At 38.1% G+C, this 17606-nt stretch overlaps 1 protein-coding gene across 1 annotated transcript in view; it reads left to right on the top strand.

Annotated features, from left to right (window-relative positions):
- The window catches only part of FBXO10 (F-box protein 10), a 97689-nt gene that overhangs the window by 11717 nt on the left and 68366 nt on the right, over nt 1-17606 (top strand). The gene's annotated exons all lie outside the window — the stretch shown is intronic.

The raw sequence follows: 17606 nt of genomic DNA, 5'->3' as shown, positions 1-17606 counted from the left end.
TAACATGACAGCAAGGGGAGAGAGAGAAACTATCTAAAGCAATCAGAAAGACAGCAGTTTGGAGTTGCATTGTAGGAGCAAGCAATCTTGTATACATTGTAGACCTTGAAGATGCTGTTAAGTTGGTAACGTGCATAAAGGTAAGCTGGAAACTTCTTGGTGGCACATGTGAGAGAGTGTTAACTTTCACCTTAATATATGATATAATACCTTTATCTCCCTATGCTGTAAGCTAAGAGGTGTTTCTGAGGACTTTGTGACTATATCTTCTAAGCATTAACATCCTCAAAACTTTACCCAAGCACCAGTCTAAACAAAACACTGTGCTTGGTGTAGTACAAAATAAGTTAAATAGGTGTCATTTCTGTTCTCCAGCTTTCTGACCATGAAAATGCATATATTAAGGCCATAGAAAAAAGTAATTATACAAAGAATAAATAATATGGGTGAGATCAGTATTGCCCTAATTTGTAGCAATAGGATGGTGCACATGTGGTGAATCTCAGGGAAATTAGACTTTCAGATAATGTGTATCCTTGATGAAGGAAGGGCAGTGAATGATCACTTTAGTTGAAGAAAACTTCTGAGAGAAGGCTTAGAGGAACACAGGCCTTCCAGTGATGTCTGAGGGCATGACCCAAGAGAGAGAATATGATGAGCCAGGCGCTAAGGAAGGGCGTTCCAGGCAGAGAGGTAGATTTTGGAAGAATGATGATTGAATGAAAGTCTTTGAGTAAATTTTTGTGAAGGATAAACTGAGGAGCAGGGAGAAAGAAGAAAAATGAAGTGTGTAGTGACTGCATACAACTCTTGGTCCTGATCTAAATTTGTGGTTGCTACAACAACCTATAGAGCAGGAGTTCTTAACTTGATTCAGTGAACTTGTTTTAAAAAATATTTTAATAATTGTATTTCAATATAATTGGTTTTCTTTGCATTCCTGTGAATTTTATTTTATGCATTAAAAAAAAACAGCTCCATGATTGTACACATATCAACTTGCTTACCATCTTAGGGAGGGGGAGGTGAGAGAAGGAAGAAAAATTTGGAACTCAAAATGTTTTCAAAATGAATGTTTAAAATTATCTTTATATATAATTGGATGGTTCAGAAGAGTCCAAAAGCTTTACCACATTGCCAAAGGGGTCCATGAAACAGAAATCCTGCTGTGGAGCAGTAGGAGAGTAGCCACTCTCTGGGAGATGGTGCCCCCATGGAGACTGTGTGAAGTGGCTGACAGAGTACCAGGGTTTTACCCCTGCTTCTACCAAATATTGCCATGATGTCTTACATTTATATAGTTCTTTAAAGTATGCTTTGTAACCCTGGGGAAGCCATGTAACTTTTCTGCTCTAGGCAATTCTCAAAGATCATAAGTTGCAGTGAAAGTGCCAGCCTGTGTAAGTAGAGTGAGTTTCCACTTCTGGGAATTCCCTGTACCAATGCAAACCACAGGTCTGGGCTCTATCCCTATTAACAGTTTATAAAGTGCTTGCCTTACAACAACCCAGTGACATAAAAAGTAATATTTCATTAAAGTTATATCTTGTTGAGGAGTGGAAAGAAGTGTTAGATTTAAAGACAATGCATAATGGAAAAATCGCATGTAGTAAAAATTACCTTTGAAAATGCCTTAATTTTTCCATTAAGTACAATGCAGTATCTTTAAATAGTCAGGGGATAGGTTCTCTTTCTTTAAAGGAAGGAAGACTTTATCAGAGAGCAGATGGATGATTTGAGATGGTTGCTATGGAATCAATTGAACATAAAATTTAATTTTCATAGCACCCAGTTATGCTATTGATTAGGGAAGAGACTGGATCCAGAACTTCTGAAATAGATGAAGCCTTAGCTGGCAGGAAATTTGAGTAGAGAACAAAATGCTCTAGTAACAACTTTTGATGTTATTGTGAGTATAGAGGGTGATTATATGATCACATAACTGTTTTTTTCTTCTGGATTTACTATGATGCAAATGAGGACACAAGGAAATACACAGCAAAGGCCTTCTGACTTACCAAGAATTCTATGAAGACCAACCAAGACTGTCCTTTTTATTAACTCTTTCAACATAAGGAAAATGAATAGGTTGTCTGCAGATATGAATAAAGGGAAAATTCTAGAATCACACTTAGGCAGCTGTTGGTGGAAATTGAGACCAGCTGAGGAAATAACAGATTCAGGCACCTGTCTCACACTTGCTGTGAAAACCAAACTTTGTTTCTTCAGTTATTATAATCCCACTCAAGATATCATTCCCAGGGGTAAATTTGGTGAATGGAATGGCTTAGAATCATCTTCACTGTTGAAATGGTTGTCTCTCCCCCCCACCTTTGTCTTCCTCTGTCTCCTTCTACCCCCTATAGTTGATAAGTTAAATTATAATAGTATAATAAGTTAAATTATATGATGCAAACCATTGGGTCTCCATTTTGAAGGAGAGGAAATGGAGGTTTAGACTGACTAATGGATTTATCCCTGATCACACAATTAATAAATGCCTTAGCCAAGACTCAGATCCAACGTTTTCTTACAATAAATCTAGAGCTCCATGGATTCTCTCATGCTTTTCTCTAACTTGAGTGACTTTGAACATGTCACATATCCTACCACAGCCTCAGTTTCCTCATCTGTAAAATAGGTGGTTGAATTAGATGCTCTCCAAGGACCTTTCCAACTCCAAACTTTATTCAGTATACATTTATAGTGGACATCTAGAACTTGGATGTCCTGTAGACATCTTAAACTCAGCATGTCCCAAAATGAACTCATTATCTTTCCCCCAAACTCTCTTCTCTTCCTAACTTACCTGTTACTCTCAGGGGTACTACCATCTTCCTATTTGCCCAGAGGCTTAAAAGCTAGGTGTAGTATTTGACTGCTCACTTTTCTTCCCCCCACCCCACATCAAATCTGTTCACAAGTCCTGTCAATTCTACCTTTTCAACATCTCATATATGCCCCCTTCTTTCTTCTTACAGCCACCACTCTGGTGCAATCAGTCAGTCAGCAAACATTTATTATATTCCAGGCACTGTGCTAAGCTTTGGGAGTACTAATACAAGTAAAAAAAAGAGAGAGACTACCTTCTCCCTAAAGGAGCTTACATTTTTTTCTTTTTAAAAATTTTATTTGCTATTAGTTTATAATATTCAGTTCCACAAGTTTTTGAGTTCCAGATTTCCCTGCCCCATGGCAGCATGTAGTCTGATATAGGTTCTACATATACCTTCACATTAAACAAGTCAAGTTGTAAAGAAGAACTATAACCAATGGAATGAATAATGAGAAAGAAGAAACAAAACAACAGAAAAAGAGAGAGGTAAGCAGTTTGCTTCTGTCTGCATTCAGACTCCCTAATTCTTTCTCTGGATGTGGATAACCTTTTCCATCATGAGTCCTTTGGAGTTGTCTTACAACCTTGCTTTGCTGACGGGAGCCCAATCAGTCAAAGTCAGTCATCACAGATGTGTCTGTGATTGTGTACAATGTTCTCCTGGTTCTGAGGAGCTTACATTCTAATGGAGAAAGACAACACATAAAAGGAAGCAGAAAAGTGGGGAGGGATGGGGGTACAGACGAGGGTACCGAGAGAGGGCTTTGTAGAAGTTCCTAGTGCAGCCCAAGAGAGGACTGAAGCTTTGCTGGCCTTGGTGCCCTCGGTTCCTAGAGGTTCTAGGGGGAGCCTTCCACAAAGAGGAAGAAGCCACGGGGTGGAGAGTACTTCGAATGTGGCCAGAGTAAACTTCAGAATGAAGATCTAGGGACTGGTAGAGGACATCTGGACTGTTCCCCAGTCTCTATCCCAGGTCTGTTCTCATTTTCCTGCCTCATGGCTCCAGTGTCAGCAGGTACAGGAATCTCTGGGTTGAGACCAGAGGGTGGATTCTTGGTTGGGGAATCAGTGAAGTTATAAATCCGTTACAGCAGAGGTGTCAAACATGTGGCCCACAACACTCCTGAGTATGTGGCCTGAACTAAATTAAAATATTATTGGAATATATTTAACAAATAAATAAAAACTCAGCAAAACATAGATAATATTAGTATGTGGTTTTCTAAGTTACTAGGCTCTCACAAGGGATCTTTATGTATGGTTTAGTGTTTCTTTTGGGTTTAACACTACCGCATTAGAGTATTGAGTATCTTTTTTTCTACCTGTCTGTCATCTCCCCCAGCTAGTTGAGATTAGAGACTGTCTTCACTTTTGTATCCTAGCACTTAATTCAGTGCTTAGTATATAGAAGGTGCTTAATAAATGCTTATATTAATTGATTATGTAGGTTATATATAGAGACATAGTACATAACATTTGAATTAGAATTGCTTGCTGTAGACCAAACAGCTCATAGAAAACTATATAGTATGTAGTATTACATATCAGGGTTGTACTATAGTATAGTAACTGTGCCATATTCCTTACTTACACTGTACCACTGGGGTACAGCTGGCTGTATACATAACTTTCTTACCCCTGACCACAGGCAAATTGTATGCCAGCCTGATCCCTGGCTACATAGTCCTGACACTTTGGGAGTGATTAGATATCACTCCTTCACCCCAGATTGCTACATCCTTTGCAGTGGGTTGATATTCTCAGGCCTTTTGACCAATAGCCCCAGTTCTGAGCCCCACAATAGCCCAGGCTGACTGGTGCTACCTCTGGCCCTTAATGATTTAGATATTGTAGGTGGCCTATGTTCTTGGACACCTCTACTGCTGGAGTGTTAGGCAAGAAAAGGATGCCATTACTGTTGCCTGCTTTTCCCCCTTTTCTTCTGAGCTGAGACTGAGTGATGTATTAGTTGTAAGTCTCTGCATCCTCATCTTCTGGACTCCAGAGCACAGTTCAGTAGGCAGCCATGGCATCAGTAGGTATAGCGTAAAGCCCACTTCTGTTGCTGTAAAAAGTGCATGCTAAAAAGACCATGCTGGGGCGGCCAGGTAGCACAGCAAGTAAGAGCACCGGCTCCGTGTTGAGAAGACCTGGAGATCGAATCCTGGGCTCAGACACTTAGCACCCACCCAGAAACACCTGGCCATGTAACCTTGAGCAAGTTACTTAACCCCAATTGCTTAGGGGCGGCCAGGTGGCTCAGCGAGTAAGAGTACCGGCTCCAGTGTTGGGACGACCTGGAGATCGAATCCCGGGCTCAGACACTCAGCACCACACCCAGAAATAACTGGCCGTGTAACCTTGAGCAAGTTACTTAACCCTGATTGCTTTAAAAAAAAAAAAAAGACCATGCTGATAGCTTGGATTACCATCCTAGCATGTTTGCTCATTATTGTTCCATTAACATGTTCCAGGTCGCATTTACAGACAGTATGGGGTGATGCTGGACTATTTTATTTGTGCCAAACTCTTTCTTAAGCAGTTTGCTCTATAAAAATCTCAACACAATGGATCCTGGAAGGAAAGCCATACACAAAAAATACTTTTCATAGCACTTAGCCTTTTGTGGAAGCCTTTTCTGGGTGAAGTAGCTCATCTCTAGTAAGATACTGCATGTTTTCTTCCTGTTCTCTTCCAAAGACAAGGAGTATATTTATATTAGCTTCAAAGGCTTGTTTCTTTCCACTCATGCTGTTCAAGTAAATAGCTCAAGTTGATAGCTTTTTCTTTGAACTCACCAGGTTACAGATAGATCTCTCACTATTTATAAATATCTCTTGCTTTCTTGGACCAGTAGTCCATTCTGCACTAGCACCCAGATTTTCTCTTGGCCTATATGTCCAGAATCATCATGGAGAAGGCAGCTAGATGGCTGCCAGAACCAGAACCAGTGCTATATAAATGCTAGCTATTATTATAATTATTACCATGAGGCTCAAATAGATAACGTGTGTAGAGCTTTGTAACTTTAAGGTGGTATGTAATGCTAGTTATTGTTTTAGTAGCTTTGGATTAGTAGGCCTTGAGAAGTGCTAGCTACCTTTGCTCACCTTAAGTATGAGCAGTTACATTATGGCACAGTACGTCATTGCAAAAGTCCAGCTTTTTCTACTCCCTCAATAGTAGAAAGTTATCTAAGGACCTGAGCTTGAATTCCCAAAGGTGACACCTCCTTTTTTTTGGCCTCTCAGCATTTCTTGTAGATCTTCATTCTGAATCTGTGCTTGCTGTTAGTAATCCATGGACAATCTGGAAAGGGAAGCCTTTTGTTTTTTTGTATTAACAGTTTTATTCCCTGTGTTTCACAGATCTTTACTCCCTTCCAAACCCTTCCACAACATGAAAATCACTAAGGTTTCTGATCTCTTTGGAATAAGGAATCCACATCCTCTGGCAGGAAATGCAAATGAAACGCATAGATGGTGTCACTACCCATTTCTGGCTGGCAAAATCCAACCTAGTGATACCCAAGTCATTCTTGATTCTTCCCTTTCCCTCACTCTCCCGTATCTAAATTACTTGCCAAATCGCGATTGTTATACCTCACTACTATCTTTTGTATTTGCTCCCATTCTCTGCCTATCACCCTAATTCATTCAGTCCCTTATCACATCACACCTGGACTATTACAGAGCCTCATAAGTAGTCTTTCTGCTTCTGTTTGTCTCCTCTCCAGTCCATCATCAGTTCCATCAGGAACCAAATTAATATTCTTAAAACGGATTTGACCAGGACACTAGTCAAAAATCTAACTAACCAAAAATCTTTAGTGGATCACTTTTGCCCTTCCTCAGCCTGACATTTAAAACCTTTCTAATCTGACTTTTCAAGCTCATTTCATATGATTCACGTTCACACATGCTGTTCACTCACACACTAGCCTCCTTACTGTTCATTTTACTCAATGTTCCATCACTTTCCATGCCTTTCTGAGACTGCCATGTCTCCCCACCCCCTTGGAATGCCTCACTTCATTCCAAACCCAGTTCAGGGGCTACTGCCTAATTGAAGCCTTTTCTGATCTTCATTAGGAGTGCTCTAAGCTCTTAGAAGGTAGCGGCAGTTTTCCTTACATATATAAATGCTTCAGGAATGTTTAATTATTTAATGAATTATATTAGTGAATTTTTTACCTTCCTTATTTGGAATTTAGCTCCAACAGATAATCTCAGAATTTATCAGATATGGCCCATGTGACCAAATGAGCATCTCTATGCTTTCAGATTTAGTATTCACTCAGTGTTTAAATAATATACAAAGGCTCCAGAATTAACACTTGGTTGTTCAGAAATAATTGGTCTCAAGTTGTCAATCTTTTTTTCCTAAACTCAAACCATCTTTGCAGTCTTGATGTAAGTCAGTCAATCCACAAGCATTTATTAAAAATGTGTACCTTGTTACAGACACTAGGGATACAGAGAAAGGCAAAAATCGTTCCTGCCCTCAACTAGTTCAACTTCTAATGGGGAAGACATTGGCAAACACCTGTGTACAGGCAAAATATATGCAATGTAAATGGAAGATACTCTTAGGGAAAAAAGTCCTAGAAGCCACAGGCCTCTGGGAGAGCCTCCTTCAGAAAGGGAGGGTTTGAGCTTAATCTTGAAGGGACCTAGAGGAACCAAGAGAGGGAAAGTGAAAAGGGAAAGCATTCCAGCCCTCAGGAAAGCCAGTGCAAAGAACCAGTCACAAGATGGAGAGTCAGGTGTGTGTGTAGACCAGCGCAGTCCAGTTATAAAGTACATTGTGAAGAGCTTTAAATGTCAAACCGAGGAGTTTATGTTTAATCCTGGAGGTGATAAGGAACCACTGGAATTTTATTGAGGGGGGAGGGCAGGGTCACACAGTCATATCTGCACTCTAGGAAGATCACTTTGACAGCTGAGTAGAGACTGGATTGGAGTTGGGACAGACTTGAGACTGGAGGCCTAATAGAAGGTTCTTGCAATAGAACATTGGTGATGAGACCTGCTCATCTGTGTGAGGGGAGAGAGGATGAGTACTAGAGATGTCATAGAAGTAGAAGCAACAGGCCTTGTTGGATTGGATATTCGAAGCGAGTTTGAATGAGGAGAGCTGGAGTGATTGGGAGGATGATGGTGCCTTAGACAGGAAGAGGAAAATTGAGAAGAGGGAGGGTTTTGGAAAAAAGATAACACGTTCGGTTTTGAACATATTGTTTGATATGCTTGTGGGAAATCCATTTTGAGATGTCCAAAACTCAACTGGTGATGTTGGACTGAAACTCATGAGAGGGTTTAGCAGTAGATGACTAGATCAGGGAATCACCTGCATAAAAATAATAGTTGAACCCAAGAGAACTGATGAGGGAAAAACCCTTGGGGCAGACCCACAGAGAGATCCAGCAAAGGAAACTGAGAAGGAGTGGAGAACCCGGAGGGATCAGGGTCATGAGTGCCTAGAGAAGAGGAAGCATACAGAAGGAGATGGTTTTTCAATGCTTTGCTATATTCTTTTTAATATTTTGTTTCGTGTTTTGTCATTAATGAAATTGTCCTGTCATTTTCTTGTGTCTTTATCAGATTTTAGAGTTGGGGCCTTATTTGCTTATAAAATTATTTGAGTAGTATTCCATCTTTACTTTTAGAAAGTCTATGTAATATTAGCAGTTATTTATTCTGGGAACATTTGGAAAAATGTATCTATAAACCCATATGGGCCAGGTGGTGTTTTGGCAGCATAATTCAGGAAGCACAGTATTTTATTTCTTCCTTTAAAGTAGTCTATTTAAATGATTTTGGAGTGGCTGGGTGGCGCAGTGAATAGAGCACCAGCCCTGGGGTTGGGAGGACCTGGGTTCAAGTCTGACCTCAGACACTTAATACAAAAACTAGCTTTGTGACCTTGGGCAAGTCGCTTAACCCCAATTGCCCTCCCAAAAAAAATAAATTATCTATTTCCTTTTTGTTCTTTTTGGTCATTTATAATTTTGCAAGCATTCATATATTTTATTTAAGTTCCCCAAATTATTGGTGTATAGTTGCGCATACTATTCTCTGATTATATTCTCCATTACTTCTGTAGTTTTCATGTCTTCTTGGTTTTAATTTCTAATTTTGGTTATTCTGTGCCCTATTTTGGATTAAATTTGCTGTTGTGTGTTTTGATTTTATTAGCATATTTTAAAAATCCCTCAGCCTTGGATATATATTAGTGAAGTTATTTATTCATTTTCTATTGTATTTCTATTCTCACCTTTATTATCTGTTTTCTACTTTATTTTTTCCCCTAATATCTTTAGGTGTAAACTTAATTCATTTAGTCTTTTTTAATCTTCTTTTGAGTTAGAAATCAGTACTATTAAATATGCCTCTAAAAACAGCTTCATATGTATCCCATAGTTTTTTTTAAGTGACATTAGTATTTTCTTGTAAATGTCCTGTTATCATTTTTAAAATTTCTTTTGTTTATTGTTTAACAACAGTTATTGTCTAATAGATTATTTTTAGTTTCATGGAGCCCTGTACCATTTATTCATGTTATTTATTTCTATTTTTAGTCCATGGTGGTTTTAAAATAAAGTATGTAGTATTTCTGCCTTTTTCAATTTATCCAGGGCTTCTTTATGACTAAATATGTGATTATTTTTGTAAGGTTTTCATTTGCATGTGAAAAAGTCCATTTCCTGCTTCTGTCCTCTAATTTCTCCTTCTATACAGTTGCCTCCAGCTTATTAAATGAACAGTTCATATCTATGCTTTCTTTGTTAATCTTTTTACTAAGTTTGTCACATTTTAATAACAGAGTATTAAAACTATCACTATTCCATATGTTCACTTATTTCTTCTTCTAGTCCTGTTAACTTTCCTTTTATGAAAGCCCTCTAGGTTCCAGTGAAACTATTCCATGAAGCACTGTGTTCCATCACCCCCATTCCTCCAATATACTAAACTTCTTTCTTACCTCTACTTCTTAAAATTCTTAGCTTAGGTGTTACCTCCTATGTAAAACCTTTTCTGATTCCCCCAGTTATTAGTGTTTGCTTTCTCCTTCCTGAAGTTATTTTGTATTTACTTTCTTGTTTTGTTTTTTATTTAAAATTTTTTTCAATTGACAAACATTTATTTTCTCTCCTTCTCACCCTCTAGAAAAAAGAGAAAACCAAAATCTTCATAATAAATATCCATAGTCAAGCAAAACAAATTCTAGGTGATTAATAAACATTTATTATTGAATTGTTTGATGTCTTTCAGTAATTATCTACTGGAGAGTAGAAGAGGGTACTCTGGCTTTTCAGTGAGTACACTAATACAACTGGCATCATAATCTGCTGTCTTCTTTCTCTGATATCCATGGAGACTTATTAGTATTTAATAAAAAGTTATTAACTTTAGCTACTCTTTGTGTCTTCCTCCATCATAGCAGGTTCCCAGCCTCCTGGCTTAGATGACGGTTTTGAACACTGTAATGGCCCTTATTTTCGTGCTTTATAGGATCTTCCAGGAAATACATTATGCCATAGCAAAATCAGAGTGAATAAGACTTGATTTTTTTCCTTGTTGTTTAAAAACAATACTTTTTACTATTTCATAAATCTTCACATTGGAAGAGACCTTAGAGTTCTTCTAGACCAAGATTTATGTATCCTGAGAAGGGGACCACACATTTCACCAGACTGCCAAAGGGGTCCATGACACACAAAAAAAGGTTAAGAAACTCTTTCCTAGATTAGCCTTCCACCTAATGCAGAAATTCCTGGTAGATAGTCATCCATCCCCTCCCTGAACACTTTCAATATTGTGGAAATGACTGCCTTATGAAGCTATGAGTTATGTTGTCGGACAGCTCCAGTCATAAAAACATTCTATATTTTGAACACACCACTTTCACAAAATTATGCCATTGGGCCCTCTTTCTGCTGACTAGAGAGAATAAATCATTAGAAGTGGAAAGGGCCTCTTCAATTTCCTCACTTTATAAGTGTGGAACTGTGGCTTATAGAGATTAAATATCTTGTCCAAGTTTATGCAGGTTGAAAACAAAGGTCAGGTTTTGAATATTGGCTTTTGACTCCAAATCTAGTGGTCTTTCCATTGTGCCACGCTGTGCTGCCTCCGGTCAGTTCTCTTTGTCACATGATGTTCTATTAACTGTACAACCTAGCCACCCCATATACTCATTATTTTTAATAAATGAGGTAAATGTAACATGATTTCTTTAGTTAACTTATGTTGATTTCTGGTGATTACCATAATTTTCTAAATGTTCATAGGCCATTTTTTGATGCTCTATAATAGAATTTTGATAGGTTAATATTAAAGTTAAAAGAATTATTTTGCTAAAATTACTTTTGTAAAATCTTTTTTTTAAAGCAGTTGGGGTTAAGTAACTTGCTCAAGGTTATAGTTATTTCATGTGGGTGCTTTTCTATTTCAAGTATCTTAAGACCAGAACTGATCCCAGGTCTCCTGATTCCGGGGCCGGTGCTCTTACTCACCGTGCCACCTGGCCGCCCCTGTACATCTTTAAAGAGTTTTATTAAAGCTAAATTTAAGGTATGTTATAGTTCAAAGATATTAACTTGTAATAAATATGTTTACTTTTACTTATATGATATTTATAAAACAATGTGAACATATAATTCTTTTTAGAAAAATTGTACATATTCTTCTCTTAACCATCATCTTTTCCAGCTGAAGTTGCCATTCTTTTCAGTCTTGTCTCATGTTACAGTCCCTACTCTCCTATCCCCTTATTTTATTTCTTTTTCTCTGGACCTTTTCCCACTCAATTATGTTGTCTTCATTGCTGATTGACAGACTCCAAGGATGGGGAGCCTATGGCCTCGAGGCCACATATGGCCCTGTAGGTCCTAAAGTGTGGCCCTTTGACTGAATACATACCCCTTGGAGTCAGGAAGACCTGGACTGAAGTCCAGCAGGGAAGCATACTGGCCTTGTGACCATGAGCCAATCATTTAAATTATCAGTGTGTTGTTTTCCCAGGTCGTTCTTTAAGATGGCCTGGGTACAGTGGTATAGTCGAGTTGCTAATCTACATCAGTAAAGGAATTTTGCAACCAGGGAATTCCCTACACTGATTAAATCACAGGTCTAAATAAAAGACATCCTTCTTGATTATAACTAGTATTTTGATGATCTCTTATCTAAAACATTAGGTCAAGGTAACATAATAGAAACTGATTTTTTCCTGTGTCACCCTCCCCACAAGTGGAGCCTTTCCTTCCTTATAACAAAGAACTGCAGTTAAACAGCACAAAGCAATACATTTGCCATATCTGACAGCACATTTCATTCCTCATCTTTAGTTTACCACCTTTCTGCAGATACAAGAGGCATGTTTCACCACCAGTTCTCTGCAGCTGCCTTGTATCATCTCTCACAGTCTTTATCTTGTGTACTTGCTCCTATCAAGGATAATCAAGGCAAGAAGGATTAGTTCAATTGTAACAAAATTCACATCCAGAACTAGAACTAATACATAATGACCGGGCTTGTGCCCCAGATGCCAATATTTCAGGTGAGGGTGCAGTCCTTGGCTCACCCCCCCATTTCAGTTCCCAGGCCTTTCTAAAACCGGCTAATTAACCAATCTGTTCCTTTGCCAGACCTGGGATGTCACTTCCTCAGGTTCTCATGGCTGGAACATTCCTTCTGCCAGATGAGCCACCTGGTTTGGAGATCCATATCAAGTAGGGTACAGTAGAATAGCAGTTCTCAAATGTTTTGATCACAGGACCTCTTTATACTCTTAAAAATTGAAGACCACAAAGAAATTTTGTTTATTTAGGTTATATCTATTGATATTTACTGTATTAGAAATTAAAACTAATACCATTTAAAATGCATATTAATTCATTTAAAACAATAAAAGGCATTAAATCTTTATATAATAAATTTTTAATGAAAAATAACTATATTTTCAAAAATAAAAAATATTAGTGAGAAGAGTGGCATTGTTTTACATCTTTTTTTCAAATCTCTTTAATGGTTGGCTCAATAGAAGACAACCAAATTTTCACATCTACTGCATTCAATCCGTTTGCTATATATGAAGAAAACCCAACCTCACACAGATTTGTAGTTAGAGAAGGGAAGACTATTTTGATAGAGAAATAACACCTTATTGTTGTTATGAAAATAGTTTTAACCTAACAGATCCCTGAAAAAGTCCATGGACCACACTTGGAGAGCTGCTGCAGGAGACTGTAAATTTGCATTTGTTTCCTTCATGCCTAGCATAATGCCTGATACATAGTAGGTGCTTAATAAATGCTTGTTGCTTGCTTGCTTGATGAATCTGAGATCATCTGGGGAGGAGAGAAATGGGAACGAGCCGTTTCCTAAGGCCGTTGCTGCTGCCGTCACCTTCCTTCTCCTTTTCCATATAGTGAATTCAGCTGGAACCTCTGGTCACCTGGTCACTGGTCACCTCTGCCCTCACTTTCCATTTTATTCTCTTGAACTCTTCTTTATTGTAGTGTAGTAGAAGATATCTGGATTTAGAGTTGGACAATCTGGTTTCATAGCCTGGTTTTGCCACTTACTACCTGTATTACATCAGACAAATAACTTCACTTTTGGACTTCAGTTTCCTCATCTATTAAAATGGGTAGATTGAAGTAGGTAGTCCTTCTAACTCTAAATCCATAATCATAGTATCCTATAACTCTACTTTCATAAAAATACTTAATATTTTAGAATTTATAGCAGTAGAGACTGGTTGACCCTCTAGTTAGTGAAAATTAGCAAGCATTAGCTGTACTTTATAGCAACGCATTCTTGTTGAGTGTTAGAGCCATTTTTTCATTCAGCTCAGTGTAACTAATATAATTCAGGTTTTATATTTTCCCTAATCCTAAAGATTACTTACTGTATTACTAAATGGATCTATGATTCATCCACATGTATTCTCTGTATAGCTCACAACCCAATCACATCTTCTTATCCTTTATTATTGTTGTTCATTTTCTTCTACAAATCATTTATAGGGGATTTATACACGTCGGGGCCCTTTTACCACTTAGACTATCTATCTTTTTATTCCTCACTTTCTCCATATAACCAATCTTTCTACTTTTCTGATCATACATTTTCTCTATTGTATTTTTCTATTATTTTTTGCACACAATCATTATTGGTAATATGCCATGGGCTACTTATGTCCACTATACATTCCTTTTGCTTTTAGCTCATTTGAGTTTTGATTCTTTGAAAATAATTGTTTCGTTATTTGTAGCCACATATTTTCTTCAGAAGAATATCATTTGTATTAAAACATTTTCTTTGTGTATGATATAGAGCACCTTTGAATCATTGAAATCATTTCTCAATTTCCCAAATGTTCCTAAGCCTATCTTATTATATATCTGCAATACTTATCAAAAATATATACTAATGTGCTAATTTAATGGGTTATTCATCCTACTACATTTCTTTAGCCTACAAAATAGACATTCTTCATCCATTATTTTTATGTGATTTGTTTGCCTTATCTCTTAAAAGTGGCCATAAATCTCATTGAGGGTGCTCAGAGTATTCTGAGGCTTGAGTCAATAGCACACACTAGCACATTCATCCCCAAGCATGGGTATCTAGAAGACTTTATCTTCTAATGAGGATGCCTCTTTCATTTGGACTCAATGGACACACAATGATGATCAACTTTGAACACACATCTCCCTCTTTTATGCATTGCTTGATATTTATAATCAGAAGATTAACAAAGTTATTGCTAGGATTTAATCCATCAGGCAGTCTTGGGCAGTCTTTATGTATGTACCAGAGACATTTTGTTGGAAGAGAATCTTTAAAGCTGCATTTTTGCTCAGAGATTTAAAGGAAGACTTCTGGTATGTTGGGTAGATTCCCTGTGGGGAACATATGAGAGGACATGAACAAGAGGAGTCACACTTGAAGATACAGTTGTGTTGTGGTCTGTACTATTAGAAGAGATAACTCTTTCAATGAGACCATAGATCCATCAAAGTATAGAAGTCAGATGCCTTTAAAAGACACTGAAACACAAAGCTTAGGGAGATCTTATATTCTTTGCCTCTTTCAGAAAAATTATGTTACTGGGAAAATATGATCTGCTATGAAACATTCAACATTAACTAAGCAATTTATTAAGTGTTGATTTTGTACCAGGTACTGAACTAAGCTCTAGTGTTACAAAGACAAACATAAGACAGCCCCTGTCCTCAAGTAGTTTCCTTTCCATTGAGGGGAAATCACACACACACACACACACACACACACACACACACACTCTAAAAAGAAAATCAAATACAAAATAAATATGTCAAGTAATTTCTGAAAGAAGGGCACCAACAACAGGGAAGGGGAGAATCACGGTAGGCTTCCTGCAGGAGGTTTCACTTGAACTGAGGTTGGAAGGAAGCCAGTGATTGTAAGGGATAGAGGTGAGAACGACATCCATTCCAGGAATGGGGTTCAGCCTGTGCAAAGCAAGCAGATGGGAGAAAGACTATGGCATACAAGGGACAGTAAGTAGAGCAGTTTGGCTGAAACATTTCACTCCAGCAATATGGCCGCCCCTCTGCTCTGTGCACTCCCCAGATCTTCAGAGACTATACTCTTGAGGGCTTGACCTTCTCCTGCCCTGGTGTCCCACGCTGTCCGTCCGGATTGGTGACTGTCACGTGGCCCCAGACCATACTTTTCTTCCCAGCTGTCTCCTTGAACCATCTTCTAGCCGATTTCTTCCCTTCCCTGCCCTACACTGAATGATAAAACATGATGCTGGTAAAGCATTCATTATGTTAAGTGCTGCGGATGCAAATACAAATAATCAAAACTTGGGAGCCGGAAGCAGGAGAAAAGGGGATAAGTGCCCACTTATGGTGCTTTGGAAATATCTGAGGGAGTGACCTAAAGATCACCTGTCAGAGTCTGGGGGGCAGAGTGCTGGGTTTAGAGCCTGAGGTTTTTGTATTCAGCGCTAACCAATTACACCTGACTTACTTTTTAGCCTCTCTAAGCCTCCACTTCCTCAACTATAAAATAAGAGGGTTAGATTGGAGGACCTCCAAGGTTCCTTCCATCTCTGAAGCAATGATGCTATGATCCTAAGTTAATGCTGTCATTACTGCTGACCAGTCAACTCCTCTACTGCTCCGCTCGCCATCCCTTTGATTTCCCAAACCAAAGCACCCCTCCTTTGCCACAATTCCCCTATATATGTTCTCTCTATTTGAATGTTAACATTTTGTAATTTTTTTTTCAAAAAGAAGTAATTTAAAAGTTGTATGTACTCCTGGCATGGAACTGGTTAGGATATTATGTTTCTGGATACTTAATTGGCTATCAAATTAAAGTTTGTCTTTACTCCAGAAAAAAAAGAAAGAATGTTAACATTTTTGAAAACAGAAACTATTTTGCTTTTGTCCCTGGCACATAGCCAGCACTTAAATACTTTTTCATTTATCCAGTATAATTCGAAATAAGCCTAGACAAGTAGGCTGGAGCCAGAAAGTGAAAGGCTTTAAAGGCCCTACAACTTTGCCTTTTATCCTAGGGCAAGAAGCAGTCCCTTGTGCTTGTTGAGCTGGAGAGTGGTGCTGTCACTTTAGGAATATCAATCTGACAGCTATGTGGATTGGGGAAGGGAGTGACGGGATGCAAGGAGACAAATTGTAAGGCTATTGCAATAATCTAGGCAATAGGAATCAAGGCCTGAGCCAGGGTAGTCGATGTCTAAGTTGAGAGAAGGGGACAGATGTGAGAAACATTGTGGAGGTAGAATTAAAAAAACTGGCAACTGAATGGATATATGAGAGGAAAGAGTCAAGGATGACTGAGGTTGTGAACCTGGGAGACTGGAAGATAGTGGAGTCCTTAACAAAAATAGGAAAGTTAGGAAGATGGAAAGGTTTGCTAGTGGGGACAGGAAGAAGGAGAAAATGAGTTATGTTTTGGACCTGCTGACTTTGAGATACCTTTGGATTATGCAATTGAAGATGTCCAAGAGGTAATTGGTGAAATGATATAGGAGTTCAAAAGAGAGGGAGGCTAGATATGAAGAAAATAATTGGCAAAAAAATCCTGACAATTTCCTTTTCATATTTTGTTAAGGATACCTTTGATAGAATGTAGATCAATCTCATAAAGGCATTATAGAGATAAGAAAGTAGATATTCAGATCATTAGTTATGGATTCCCTCTCAGTCACCTTTTGGGGGTAATTATGTGATCTATGATTCATTTAGTATTTTCCCCATGTTTAGATATCTTGAAAATACACACACACACACTCACCATGCTTTTAAAATTGTGTTTCCACCAGCACATTTCTTTGTCTGGAAGAGGGAAGAGATTGGGATCGATGAAAGATAGACATGTCCCCAAAGATGATCTCTAATTATTTGTGTTTAAGAGAATTGGCAAATTTACTCAGGTCACTATTGCTTGGGAATCCAGGGTTGAATCCAGAATCTGAATATTTGATGTTTGGAAGAAGCAATTCAATCAGGCCTTTTGGAAAGGGAGTCACAATGCAACTTATCTTTGTTGGAGGAGGAATAGAGCATGTGGAAAAAATTATTATGGAAAATTGTAATAAAATAGAAAATAAATAAATGATAGTAATGATTATGAATAAAGATTATTTCTATTTAGGCAGCTCCTTTCCCCTGAACATGCCATGGAACTTTTAAGATCATTGCAGGTCCTCTCCATATATCTGTCAGTTTCCTAATGTCAGAGGA

Source organism: Petaurus breviceps, unplaced genomic scaffold (assembly GCF_028583685.1).
Source record: "Petaurus breviceps papuanus isolate PSGF00001 unplaced genomic scaffold, PetGlider_PUasm1.0 175, whole genome shotgun sequence".
NCBI classification, from domain to species: Eukaryota; Metazoa; Chordata; class Mammalia; order Diprotodontia; family Petauridae; genus Petaurus; species Petaurus breviceps.
Note: the sequence above shows the minus strand (reverse complement) of the source record. Positions and strands in the feature narration are given on the sequence as shown.